The sequence below is a fragment of the Crocodylus porosus genome, unplaced genomic scaffold (genome assembly GCF_001723895.1).
Source record: "Crocodylus porosus isolate Cpor-Errol unplaced genomic scaffold, CroPor_comp1, whole genome shotgun sequence".
Taxonomy (NCBI): domain Eukaryota; kingdom Metazoa; phylum Chordata; order Crocodylia; family Crocodylidae; genus Crocodylus; species Crocodylus porosus.
The window spans coordinates 94,328,050-94,342,204 of record NW_017728947.1 but is presented as its reverse complement, the minus strand read 5'-3'; the positions used below and the strand labels follow the sequence as shown (position 1 = coordinate 94,342,204).

Here is a 14,155-nt window from a genome sequence, read left to right as displayed (position 1 = left end):
CTTCCTTTTATTGTAACCTTCTTCAGGCAAAACTCTCACTGAAGTGAAAAACCTGAGGGTGTGACCATAAGGAAGCCTGCCTTTCTGTGACACCATGTGTATGCTATAGAAATCATGCAGAGACAATGGGAATAGTGGCAAACTTCATTACCAGGAACACTGCCTTTTCTACTTGTTTCTTCCATTGGTTCTGCTGCTTGGTGTTCCCCTAATGGTGAGCAGCATGCTCTGTGCTCTCTTGGGAAAAAGGAGACATGTTGCCATTACTCTTTCACATTGCAACAACAGCACTGAGGATGCTCAGTGCTAGCTGAGAGGCTCCTACACAGCTGAGTAAAGTGTAGGGCAGATACAAGGAAAACATACCTTCCCCCCATTACCCAAAGCCTAGTCACAACCTGTGCTCTCCAGTGCCCCGAGTCCAAAGGTTGTCCCCAGCCATTAGTGCCTTGTTCCCCCAGAAGGGATATGGAGGCAAGAGTTAGCCAGCTGTTGAGGTTTCTCCTGCAAGGAAAAGCAGCAATCATAAGACTCCTTGTGATAATTTAGGGCATTAAGGCACCAAGAGCATTTCATGGTTTTCATACTGCCCCAGTGCCTTAATAGTTTAACAATAGCTGCAGACAGAAGCTTCGTCCAGCACTGAAAAGATCCAGGAGATGTTTAGCAGTGCACAGCAGCAAAGCTCTACAGCTTATGAGAGGAGGTAAAGAATTTTCTTTGCAAGTAACAGTACCAGGGGACTAAATCCTGTCAGCCTCACTCACCTGACTGCAATGAGAGTGCTCCCGTGAGAAGCCACTTTCATGTGGAGATGAGGCATGCAGGATTAGGGCCTTAATATGCAACTCTCAGAGAGGCCAAATCTAATTACTAGAGTTAGGACTTGGGCTTCAGAGGTAATCCCTCTGCTCTTACAAAAGGTGAAGTTAGTTTTTTAATTATGCCAAATAGGAATGGGATTGATCCTTTGCTGTGAGAAACACCAGGAGGAAAGGTAAGGACAAAGATATTCTTAAAATACTTGTGTCTCCTTCCATCTGTAAACAACCTGGGGCTGAATCAGCTTCTGGTGCAAGTTAGAGCAGCTACAGAGTTGGGCAAACTCACTCCAGGCATCTTTCACTATCCAGCTACTTTTCCAAAAGGAGAATCCCCAGTTCTTTTTTAAGACATGCAAGAGGATTGAGTCTGCTAGACTCGGAAGGAAGGACATGGAGAAACCCCTCTGCCCCCCAAGTATTTTGCATAGATTTCCCTTTTGGTAAAGATGAATGAACGCCAACGAAAATGGGCAGTGATCTGATCGATATGAGGCACTAAACTTGTTATGGAAACCCTACCAAGGGGGAGGTCTTTTCATTCACTCATAACCAATCCATCTACAGTCAAACATATTGTATTAAATGTTGTATGCATTCCGCTCTCTGATCCTCTCTTGAACAAAAACAAGAAAAATCTAGGTCTCTTTTTATCATAAATGGCTCCTTAATTAATCTCTATTGGCATATTAACCTCGGGGGATGCAGCAGCAGTTCTGGGTTCCCAAAGCATAAAGGAGCTGGTTGTTTCACACCAACCTGAACACCCGCTATCCTGAATATACGCAGGGACAGATAGGGAGAATGCAGCCTGTCTTATACATCTATCACCATCTAGTGACAACAGCTCAAGAGATTTCTGCAAGGATATAATGTCATATGTACAGAAGTTGCTAATGCCCTTCTAGCTATATTAATAGCAACAAGAGAAATGCAGCAGTTTACACAGAGAATACAGTGAACCAGTTCTCCTTCTTTCCTGTCTATTGTTCTGTGTGTTGCAGAATGAGTTTCGGCATAAATTTGATCAGCCAGGGTTTTGGTTCGATCAGACGTAGGTCTTCTAGAATCACAAGCAAGAGGGACTATATCTGAGGTTCTTGTGTGATCAGTGAAAATCTTCCCACAATGTGCCTAGCTGCTGTGCACTTCCAATATTGGCAGATAGCTCAGAATTACAATACACACTGCTCACATATTGAGCTATGCAACTAATCCTCAAGGCACTGGAGGGTCTGTGTAAATGTACAGTAAGAACAAAAAGAGATGAACAGAGCCTTGAGAAAATCTTAGAGGCATGCACCCTACTGAGTGAGAATGTGCCGTCTGCACTGCTCTAGTAATGTGCACAAAATAGTACTCTATCAGTGGGACATAACTGGAGGTTTTTAGGATATTGGACTCTCAGCAATAAGTTAAGAAGTAGATTTATATGGACAAACATGAATTCTGATCCACAATAAAGGCTATCTCTTTTATCAAGGGGCAATTGTGAGACGTGACAGCACATAAGAATTTATGTCGGGTCACATTATTCACTGTTGCCTTTGAAAATTATTGGTACAGTAGTTATTGAGTTAATGTTTTTCTTAGTGAATTCTTTGCTTTTTCCTAGACTGAATTCTCTGAACTAAAACTGCCAGGACATCAATAAAAAGGGAAGCTTTGTGCCATCTCATACTTTAAAACTGACTTGACAACTTTCCTGGGGCTTGCCTCACACATATACCAACTTCTCCTCTAAGTTAAACTCAGTAGAAGTAGTCAGTTTAGTCCAAAAGCCAAGAGATATCACCTTACAGTTACTTTCTTTATCTCAGAATCAGTCAGGAATTAAATGGCACCGCATCCTATTCTCCATATACCGTAAGGAGGCACAGAACATTTTGAGTGATTCCCTTATATTTGTTGTTTGAATAAATGGAATATAATTTATTCTGCACTGGCAATACTTAAAAGAGATGCTATCCATACAAAATCTTAGTATGTCCCTTACAAGATCACTTTTCAACTGATTCAGTCACCTTTCGGACCAGTTCTCACCTCCACAAATAAACAACTGGAGCTAAATCACCCAGAAGCTCATACGTTCACTGAGCCAGATCCTCAGATAAGATAAATCAGTGTAATTCTATTGAAGTCAATGTAGCTATATACCAATTAACATCAGCAAAGGGTTTGTCTTGATGTGCTTTGTATGGCTTACTACTAAGAAAATTAATTATAAAGCCATATAATTTGAACGGGAGACTTTTCTAGCACAGCTCAGGGTAGAAGAAAAATTGGCCAGAACAGCCCTAGGATGAAGGTGGTGTATTAAAGGCAATTAGGCATTCACAACTGACCTACCTAATATACATTTTGGATACACCCAGGACCTAGGGTCTTTCAAGTGAACCTCATTTTGATCTGTGTTTTCCTTTTCTTACATCCCAAACTTTTCTATATTCCACAAACATTCAGTATCCCCCTGATTTTATTACTGAGTTGCCACATCTACAAAAGACACTGACTGCGCAGAAACTCCAGTTATTGTGCAGTTTCAGTGAGGAACGGCTTTTTCATGATGCTAACTGCATAGTAGCTAGGGATGTGTGAAAGGGGCCCTATTCGATTTGGGTTCAGATTCAGCCTGAATCAGGGACAGTGATTTGATTTGTTGATTCAGATCACTGTCCCTGATTCAATTTGCCCAATTTTCAATCTGAAGATTCAATGTTGCTTTCGAGAATCAGTGATTCGGACACAGACACAGCTTTAAAAGTTTTTTCTATGTACCTTAAGGTAGCAGGCACAGCTTGTGAACACTGCAATGCTGGGGCGCATGGAGCATCCCACAGGAGTGTGAGAGGGGCCCCCGTGTGCTTGGCGGTGAATCCAGAAGTGGACTGGAAGTACTTCTGGGTCTGCCGGGGAGTACGCTGTCCCCTCCCCCCCCCGTGCCTCCCTGGCTTGATGATCAGCCATGGGGGCACCAGTCACTGAGCCAGGGAGCATGCAAGAGAGCCTCTTGCATGCTCCCTGGCAGAACCAGAAGCGGACTGGAAGTGCTTCTGGTCCACTTCCAGGTCTGCTGCCAAGCGTGCTGGGGAGCCCCCCCATGCTTCTGTGGGATACTCCATGCACCCCAGCATTGTAGCAATCATGAGCCCCTGCTACCTAGAGGTACGTAGAAAAAACATATAAAGTTGTGTCTATGTCCGAATCTCCAAATCTTTCTGAATCAATTTAGAGAGATTAAAGGGTCCTATAATTTGATTTGGATTTGGAGATTCAGCCACTGAATTGGGCCAAATCTCTGCCAAATCGAATCAGGGACTGAATCTTCACACAGGCCTAGCGACTACTGTACAGTCATGTTGCATCCCGCTTCCTGCCATGCAACACGACTGCACAGTAGTCATGGGCCACTGTGCAGTTGGTGTCTTGCGTAGACATGGCCAGTGTCACTTATATCCAAAATAAAGAACTCAGAAACAGAGGCTATGGAAAGAAATGTTTGTGCAAAAGGAAAGAATCTTGCCACTTTTTAAGTTTTCTGCATAAACAATACATTTTGCTATCTGTCAGTGCATACATCTTTGTCACACCTTGTACTCTCACTTTTGGGTTTTGGCTGACTGCCAGCGATAATCTAGCCCATTATCTTGTATTTGGGGGAGACTATCAAGGGCCTAGAAGGAAGAATTGCATTCTAGCTCCTATTGACTTTTAGGCCCTATAATGTCATAGTTTCTTCCTTTCATATATTGTATCCTTCTGTCTGTTGGGTATAAGCAGGGATTTTTTTAAAGGAAAAGAAAGTAAAAGAGCTACTCCAGGGTTCCAAGGCTTGAAACCAGGTGTGAAAAATAGATATCCTACTTGACATTGGACCAGAATAAATTCATTCTCTATTGATTTCTGCATTCAGAGGCCTGATCTCTCGTGTTCATTTCTCACACATAAATGGGAGCCAACGTGCTTCTTCTGCATAAAAAAAATGAAATTAAAGTATTAATCAAAATCAGATAAATGAGGCAAAAAGCTCAACCCTGCCCTTATGCCTAACTAATTATTTTGAACAGCTCTGGTCTGTTCACCTCTGTGCTCAGTTGGTAATGTATCCCCCTTTGGTCGATTCAAGATCTCTAGCAACACCTATGGGAGAGTCTTTAATTAATCCTCTGTTACTGTTGTAATTGCACTATCCTGAGGGAAAGCCTGGCTAGCCAGGAATATTATTTTAAACATATACTGTAAACAACATTTGTTCTCAGGAGAGTTCAGTTAATACAAATGTTTTGACCCTTTCACTGCTGTGTGCTTAATAGTTTATTTCTTAAATTACCAAAAAAGGGTTTATTTCTGTTCATGGCCAGTTACTTAGATTCTGGCATTTAAAAAAAGAGTGTAATTATATCCTGATCCAGTAAAATAATTGCTTATGGGCTGCTTAAAATATTTCTACATAGATGAAGGAAGCATCCAGTTTTCATACCCTTTCAGTCTAGTGCCCATTGTTAAATATGGCTCTTTGTGCAGGTTCCCCAGACAGTGGTGTAACCTCTAACTCTGCTGTTTCCTTCACATTTGCTGCAAACCTGTATAACCAAATAGGATCTGCTTCCTTTTCTTATGTCTCTAACACAGTCCCCACAAAGGCAGCATTACTTAGTGACTAGAAATTGGGATTTCTGTTCTGAGATCAACCCAACCTGTTATTGACATTTTCAAAATAAAAAAAAAAAACCCAACAGTGTTGACCAACTGTCGAGCTGATTTGAAAATTTTCAAATGTGAAATTTTGGCAAAACTTTAAAGGTATTTTTATTTTAAGTTAGGCAGTAAAACAGCTATTTTTAATTAGCTTTACCTGTGTGCAGTCAGGTGAGGTAAGTGAAATGTCTTGTACCTCCATTCGCCCCTTTCCATAATGGGTCAAATACTGACTTCATCAGGTTGTTGTAATAGTAAATTAAAATCTGGCAAGTGTTTTAGATCCTCTCCTGAAAGCTACTATGCCAACGTAATCTATTTTTATAGAGAATGCAAATAAAAAAAAAAAAGCAAAATAGCATGTTCCATTGTTTAAAAAGTTAGCTGGTTGTTTTTTTTTTTTTCCAATTACATACCCAGATACTCTGATATCAGGGCGAAGAGCACATTATAAAAAGATAAACAGATTAGATGAGATGCATCTAATTATGGTAGGTCAGATTTGGGCCCAGAGTTTACATCTCCATCATGTTTTAGACATTATCCAGTGATAAAGCTGTTTGTGCCGAGCACCCTCACTTGCTCTTCGATTTCTCAGAACGATAGCATGGCTGCAGCTCGTGGCTGGTCTAAGCACACCTTCCTTTTTCAAATGTCTCTCTCTTTCCTCCCCTAGTGGCTACCACTCTGGAGACAAGAGATCACTAATGTAATAGGTGTGCCAGCTTTACAAATCCACTGCTTCTCCTGCCCCTTAAAATCTCAACCTGCCCTAGGATCTTAAAAGTTTATTTAATGTGCATCTTGAGACAAAGCTGCAGGCAAATCAGCAAGCCTTTCTTATTCCTTTACTCTCTTCTCTCTCTCTCTCTCTTTTATTCTTCTTGAGCATTTCAATATCTTGCTCTTTAGCGCAAGCTCCAGAATGAATATTGTTTGCAGGACAAATACAATAAAGTAAATCTTCTCACAGAGCTGGTTTGGGAAATTAAACATCGATTGGACTGTACCCAGAAAAGCATGAGGAAAAACACAAATAGAAACAAACAAGAAACCAGTAGCACAAGCTCATTACCTGGACTAGGCGGATTAAAGGTTTTTAAACTCAAGAGGCCTAAGCTGAGCCCTTCCTCATGACATTTGTCACCAAAGTATTATCAGGCCAAGAAAAGGAAAAACAATGATAATATGTAAACACCTTTTGAGACATTTATATTGCCAAAGAGAGACAGCCTGTGTGGGGAGGGGAAGGGAAAGAGGTAGAGGGGGGAAAAAAAACATGTTTTGCAGTGAAATCATGTTTTCCATGGAGTGAAAGAGGATCATGACCACAGTTAATTCATATAAGGATTAGGCCACAATGTATGAAAAACCTTTCTACAAATATAACTTTATTCACTGGATTTAGCAGAAAGTTCAACTGTCATTAATTTGTTAAAGGAAAAAGCAAGCGATACATTTCTTAAACTAACAGTCCTGAGAATATACTCTGTGTATCTCTCTTCTGGAAAATTTATTAAGCATTAAGAGTGAAGAGTAAAGAGAGAGGGAGAGAGACAGACCAAATTGAATCTCTCTGTTCTTGCCAGTTTCTGCGGCTGTGGTGAATTATCACAAACTTCATAAATGTAAGTAAAATGGGACCCTTGAAGTCTCAGTCACTTTATTTCAACAGAATGTAACTATATTCCAATTTGCACTTGAATTAATGGGAGACTACATAGCTTTGAAAGTCTTAAAGAGCATATCACACCTATTATAACACATTTTATTAATCAGCGCCTTACATTAAGAGAGACCGTCCAGCCAAGCTTCCCACAACTCTTTCAGAGGGGTGGGGGGAAAGAAAAACTTATTTGTTCTTTGCATACAGTAATTCTATGATATCACAAACCAGTTCTGCTAAGCAGAAACATTGGGAGAGTCACCACAGCTGTACAAAACACTCAGCATCACTTAAAACAACTTAACTGGTAGTTAATGCTAAGGCTAGATTTTTTTATTTATTTATTTATTTTTAACAAACACCAGCTATTAATTCCCTGATATCCAGGTTTTAGTCCTTTCCATTTTTTTCATCCTATATCACTCTGCATGTTCAAGCTTCATCAGAGCAAACACTTCCTATCTCCCTTTGATGTTGTCAAATATTAGGATTGGCTTATGACAATGTTGATATAGTGCTGTTAGTCGATATTCATAGGTGTAACTGGAAATGCTTAAGGAGATCCTGATACATAGCAGGAAGAATGGGTGACATATCGCACATAAAAAATAAAACTACTAGATTTTTATATACAGCTCAGATCACTGCAGACATCACCAGTTTAGATACTGTAGCACTGGGATAGCTTGATAATAGAGAGAGACATAAACAGTGATTTCCTTTTTCACTCCCTAGGTGCATGTCAGAGAGGGCAGAATACTGTAATGTTTGCACACAATCAGAATGATACAAAGAGCATTAGATATATTTTCCTTTATAATATATCAACCATCAAATACTAAACTTGCATTGAATATAATGAATGCATAATTTGTACATAAAATTTATCTAAAATCTTTTCTGTGGTGTAGGATGAGCATTTGATTTAAAAAAAAAAAGGAAAATATGCTTCATACTGTTCTTGTATCTGTGTCTGAGAATATTCACATACACAAGACTAATATTTCATGCACGAAACACCAGCTGACAAAGCTTTTCAGGTACTGTCCTGAGCTGTTTTACACCACGTCCAAATGGAAAATAAATAGGCATCCTATTATTACATTTGAGGAGCAGCTGGGATACTCTCAAGTTCTTAGTTTCTAAAAAACGCACGTTTTTGGTAATTCTTTCTAAAAAGTTTCAAGGTTTAATTTATGCTTCTACTTGTTAATGCGTAACACAGACAGAGTCCAGCTGAAGCTTCAGAAGTCTACGTAAGCCTGGATCTGAGGACAAGCTGCAAAATCAGAGGTGGAAAAGGCCTATTTGCTCATTTCATCTGTCATCTGCACCACATGGGATTCTCTGCTGAGTTATATAGTGGTGTGCTTTGTCCAGTTCAGTTTTAAATGAGGCAAACACTGAGTCTTCTGTCATTACCTCTGGGAATCATTATTAAAATTGGTGAATGAATATCACTATCTAGCAAGATTTCTTGATAGTAATTCTTAATTTTTCTTTTTCCCTCATGTAAAGCCAATAAACAAAATAACATACAAAGAACCTGACCTTCCAAAAGTAAACTATATAGCCCTTTCATATGCCAAGCTAACAAGCAGGCCATGAAGACCGGACTCAGTGTTTTCATTTTGTTTCTTATTCATTTTTTCATTCGATGAGGTCTCACATAATCTGTGTGGCTGACCTTGGATTAAATTATATTACCACCAAACTAAACAAAAGAATGCAGAGCATGACATTTCAGCATCTTTGCTACCTCCGTCTACAGCAAAAGCAGAACGGTTTCTTATTGCTTCTTGTGGAACACTGATGAGCTGTTGAAGTCTCTTACATCAGACAAATGGACTTCATTATACAAGAAAACGCTTCATAAGTGCTAACCTTATGGGATGACAAAAAACCCACTGAATTCTCTGTTTTACTTTCCACCAACGCTGCCAGCAATTGCCTGGGTTTGGCAGACTCACTAACAAAATTCTGTTAGTGGAGGCAGAAAATCTAAGCCTAGGTCCAGTCCCTGCCAGTCTGCCACACACAGAAAATAGATCTCAATTTTCCACATCTGATCAATGTTTGAAGGGGCAGTTAAATGCTTAAATGCATGGGATTTTTTTTCTATAACCAGAGCATTTAATCCCATTGATATCTAACCCTCTCTGAAAGCAAAATATGTGTATGGCAAAGTCACTTCAAATTAGACTGACATGCTCTTTCGTCTCTCATAGGAGAAAAGTTAGGGCCCCAACCCACAAGGTGCCGAGCATCTTTAGACCAGAGGCCTGTAACCACTTGCAGAAAATATTCAGCGTCTTCAAGTTTTGGGTCCTTAAGGCTATTAAAAATAGTTACACACAACACATACAACAATGTATGTGCTTTAACCAATTTCTGATTTTCCACAAAAATATTCAACACGGATTCACAGTGATGTATAATAAATTCATAATCAAGTTGAAGTTTCATGGCAAAAACTTAAGTCAGTTGATTTGGGGAACTGTGATCTGAATTTACCTCCCAGAAATAAACTAAAAAACCTGGTGCTCACCCCAACCCTTTGACGTTTCAGCAGTGGTAATCCTCCATTGTTGTGTTGCTTGGGAGGTCAGGTGCTATGCATAAAGTCACAATTTTGTATATCGTAACATGTTACCTATTGGATAAAATAAGGATTTTAGCTTCTTACTAGGCACATATCATCAGAAGGAGGGTGTCCTTTATTTGTTATGATATGCTATCATTTTCTAATTATTTTCTGAGGGAACATTAAAAACCAGTCTTTAAATGAAAATGTTGTCTTTGGCTTTGAAAGGGAGAGATGTCCATTTCAGTGCAAAGGCACTGAATGTAGCCATGAGAAGTACTGAGCTTCTAGCTAAGCACCTGCAACAATCTTTTGTGGGCCAGTTAGGACATTCTCCTCTGAGCCATTTACATCAAACACCGTTCATCTGTGTCCACATACCAACCTTTATTCACAGCACAATATATGCCAGGTTTGCATCTGCATCCACACTTAGCAAGGTGTAGCAGTCTCCTGGTAAGGATGCAAACCAAGTTTAAAATCATTCATGCCATTTACTGGGCACAAGCTCATTTCCATATTGTAGCCAGACACTCCATAAAAAGATTGATAGAGGGAGATGCAAGCAGATAGAAAAAAATCTAGAATTAAAATAAATCCTGAGGATTCAGCAGCAAGCAAGAAATGTGAGGAGTACGCACCAAACAGACATACAGTCTCCACAGAAAAAGAATGGACTGGAATAAGAATTCAGTCCGGTGTTTAAGATAAATATTTATAATGTAACAGAAACCCCCCCTCCCCCCCACATTGTAAGTGATTCATATTGGGATCTTAGGTTATCTGACTCAGGTTAATTTTCCCTTCCTTTTTTCCTTCCCTGAATTCAGAAATCTGTCAACAACTACTTAAGCAGAGAGAGAGACAAAGAGAGTTCCAGGACTTTAAATATCTGAAAAGGTATAAGCCACAAAGAGCAGGAGTTTAACCATAAAGAGACCAATGTATTAACCTAGTCTCTCCCAATCTGGTTTACCACAGATGAAAGAAAAGGCCAGCTTCAGATTGCTTAAAGCTCAAGTGAATGGGCTCTTCAAAAAGCCTCATCATCTATCTGGCTGATGGATCACAAGAATTCATTTGGGTTTGGGGTTTCAAGAAGGATTAATGTATTTATATTATCTATTTCCATATGTATAATATTTTGCAATTTGTACTGGATTCTTCATAAAAGACTGCATAAAAAAAATTGCCTTCTTGCTACCTATCTAGAGCACAGCTGCAAAAAAGAAATCCACCCCACATAAAATCTCAGGTTTTAGACTTAGTAAAATACTTCTATCTAAATGCAGATTTCTGGGGAAATGTCCTAGAAAATTTACACCCAGCATGCAAATCTATGCCGCATGGAGATTTCCAGGAGGAACTCTTTTAAAAAAGAATGAGACATGCGTTATGTTTTGATTTGCGTACCCAAGAAAACTGAGAAAAACCCTGGTCTCTAGTTATCTAGGGCTCAGGTTCATTGCAACCAGTGTTATGGTTTTCTAAAATAACATGTCATACACTTTGCCTTAGACATAAGTTAGTCCCAGTCTTAACATTAGGACAATTTCTATGTGCAATACCATAGTCAAAAGCAGACCTATCAGGCATGAAAAGTGCAGAACGCCATTGACTTCAAAGCACTTGGATCACATTTGCATTTGACCCAGGATATCTTACTAGTTAGTCTAAAGAGGCCTGGACACACTGTGCTGCAATTTAAAAAGTGACATTTTTGGATGACTGTACTATACATGGTAATTTTAAAAAACATTAGGATGCATAGTGTGCTTATTTGCATGTTAATACCCAGAATGCCTTTCCTGCTGATAGCTGTTTCATAGCACTACACCTATAGGTTGCCACTATAAGTTGCCCAGATCTTGCTCTTTACCTTTTTCTCTCTTGTGTGTTTTACAAGTTAGATGTATAGGAAGGTTTCCTTGTCTTTATTCTTCACTACTTTGTTTAGGTGTAGGTTACTGATCTAAGCAAGGAATCTACTAAATCCATCTCTGGTCTTTATGATTTATGCAAATCAGACTGCTGCTTATTGTAAGCTCTGAGAATGCTGACAGCATAATTTCAATAAGATGTTTTTGTGTACATGGCATGAACACATACCAGAATATAACATGATTACACATTGCAAAACAGTGAAATTTAGTCTCTATCTCCTTATCCAGTCTTTTTCTGAATGTCTGGGATTTAAAAATGGGCCTTTCAGCAATTCTAGAAAGTGAGCAAGTGCTGACTCTCAGTGGAGAACACATTCCAAGCTGAAGAGCGCTCATAGAGAGTGTTCCCAGTGCTGTCCTTGGTATTTCTCAGCGGGGGTATATTTAGCTTGATGAGTTCACTGGGGAATTTTCAAACCAATTTTAAAACTGGTTGAACTAAACTGATTTCAAGATAAGTGTGAACCATAAGGTTGAGATGATTTAAGGTGACCTCACCCATTTTTACCTGACTCCTAAAGCCATCTCATGGTCATCCTAAATCTAGGTCTAGACTCTACTACAAGCAATTCAGCTGAAATAGCTGTCAAATATCTCAGGTTGGGTGAGCTCTGCAAGTTTAGTATCCAATACTGGGCATGTCTACACATGCATTCAAGTTGTATTAAATTTACTGTGCAGTAAGTTACTGTGCAAAGCGGGAATAGGCTAGTGTCTACATGTGCAGCACTTGGCAGCCAGGCTGAGGCCAGAGGCAGCTGCTAGCATGTGGTGGCCATCTTAAGGGCCTATCCCCACCCGTACAGCCCTGCCCAGTTACTCCCCTGCCCAGGAGCCATGTACTAAGGACAGGGCCAGCATATGACAGCTCCCTCCATGCCCACTCTGCCTCCTTGTGCCACCCCTGCCCCTGGCAACCAGTAGCCCGCACTGCTGCTGGCCATGGTGCTGGCTCTGCTAACTCCACCATGCCCTGCCTCCCACCCAGGCCCCAGGACAGCCATGCACCCACGAGCCGGGCCACAGAGCACTGGCTGTGGCAGACTCTGGCTGACCCCCTCCTCCTGTGCTCCCCACTTCAGCCCACCTGCCCTGCTGCCCACACCTCTGACCCCCTGCCCACTCTAGGACACATGTGTACCATAAAAACTTTATTAATAGAACAACCCCCCCATCCCTCCTCCATTCCCCCTCAACAAACACAGCCCCCTGCCTTCTCACCCTCACATGCACTGCCCCTCCACCATTCTCCCCACCCACCAACAATAAAAACCCCATTCCCCAAACTTGAAAGACACTTCAGGTGTTTGACCCCGTCCCTGAGCCTATCTGTGAGGGACTCAGGGGTAGGGCTTCCCAGGATGGAGGGCCTAAAGGCAGGCAGCCAGCCCCACAGCTACAGACAGTTCCCCTGTGGGTCTGGGATCTGCAGCAAAGCCCAGGGATGTCTGCAGCCAGCAGGCACTGCAGGACCCACTCCAGGATGCTGCCAGAGGCCTGCTGTAGGGTGGTAGACAGGACTGCAGGAGCAGGCATGGGGGGGGGCATAGGCACAGCCTCCCCTTAGTAGCCCTGGCTGCTTCAGTAGCACCACGTGCCACCACTCCAGGGTGACCCACTTAGTCCTATGTCCACCATGCCCATTGGTCTGCCACCCAGCCTGGTCTGGCTTGCAAAGGTGGTCCTGTGGGCCCCTGTGACCTCTCCCCTGTGACCTCTCCCCTGCATCCAGGTATTGGCCCTGCAGAGGAAAGATACAGAAGGCTTTTTTGAGAGTTTGCAACATTTGAGAGATTAGATGCTCTACTCCACAGCCTCAGTTTGGAGGTTGGCCGCATTTGGTTGCCCTGGTAAGCTGGCCAGGCAGGCCTGGGCCCAGGTGGTTGCCACCCAAGACCCTTGTCCCTGCTTGCTCCCTGGAGGCTGGCTGCAGGCCACCTGCCTCTTCTGCCACCTTCCCAGGGTGGGCCAGGCCAGGCTGCTAGCAGCACCTGCTACCACAGCTCCAGCACCCATTGACCATCCCCCACTCTTGCAAGCAACTTCTCACCCAGCTCCCAGGCACAGGGCATGTGGGGTTCCCAGACAACTAGGGTGAAAGGCTAGCTATCTCCCCCACGCTTCCTGCTGAGGGCCTCTCCAGAGAGGTGCCCCAGGGCCAGCCCCCTACCACACTGCTGATGTGCCCTGAGCATGCTGGAGGTGGTACATTATGGTTTGTTTGTGCAAGTGGAGTGCTACCTGGGCCACTACATTCTGCTGATGATGATCCTGCTGGTGCCTTGGGCACATCTGAGCTCCTGGTTTGGAACCCTGAACTATGATGGCAGAGGAGGAAAGCCTGGCTTGCCCTGCAAACTCTGCTGATGCCTGGAGGGCTATCTGTCACAGCACTACATGTTCCTGCCCCTGGCTGCCAAAGAGAAGATTGCCTGCAGGATCA

General features: G+C 41.9%; 1 long non-coding RNA gene across 1 annotated transcript; it reads left to right on the top strand.

Moving 5' to 3' along the window:
• The first annotated feature begins 881 nt into the window (after positions 1-881).
• LOC109321091 lies at positions 882-1,987 on the top strand. The gene is made up of 2 exons (XR_002103971.1): positions 882-997; positions 1,826-1,987. It is a non-coding gene; the product is annotated as an uncharacterized LOC109321091 (long non-coding RNA).
• Positions 1,988-14,155: the final 12,168 nt, after the last annotated feature.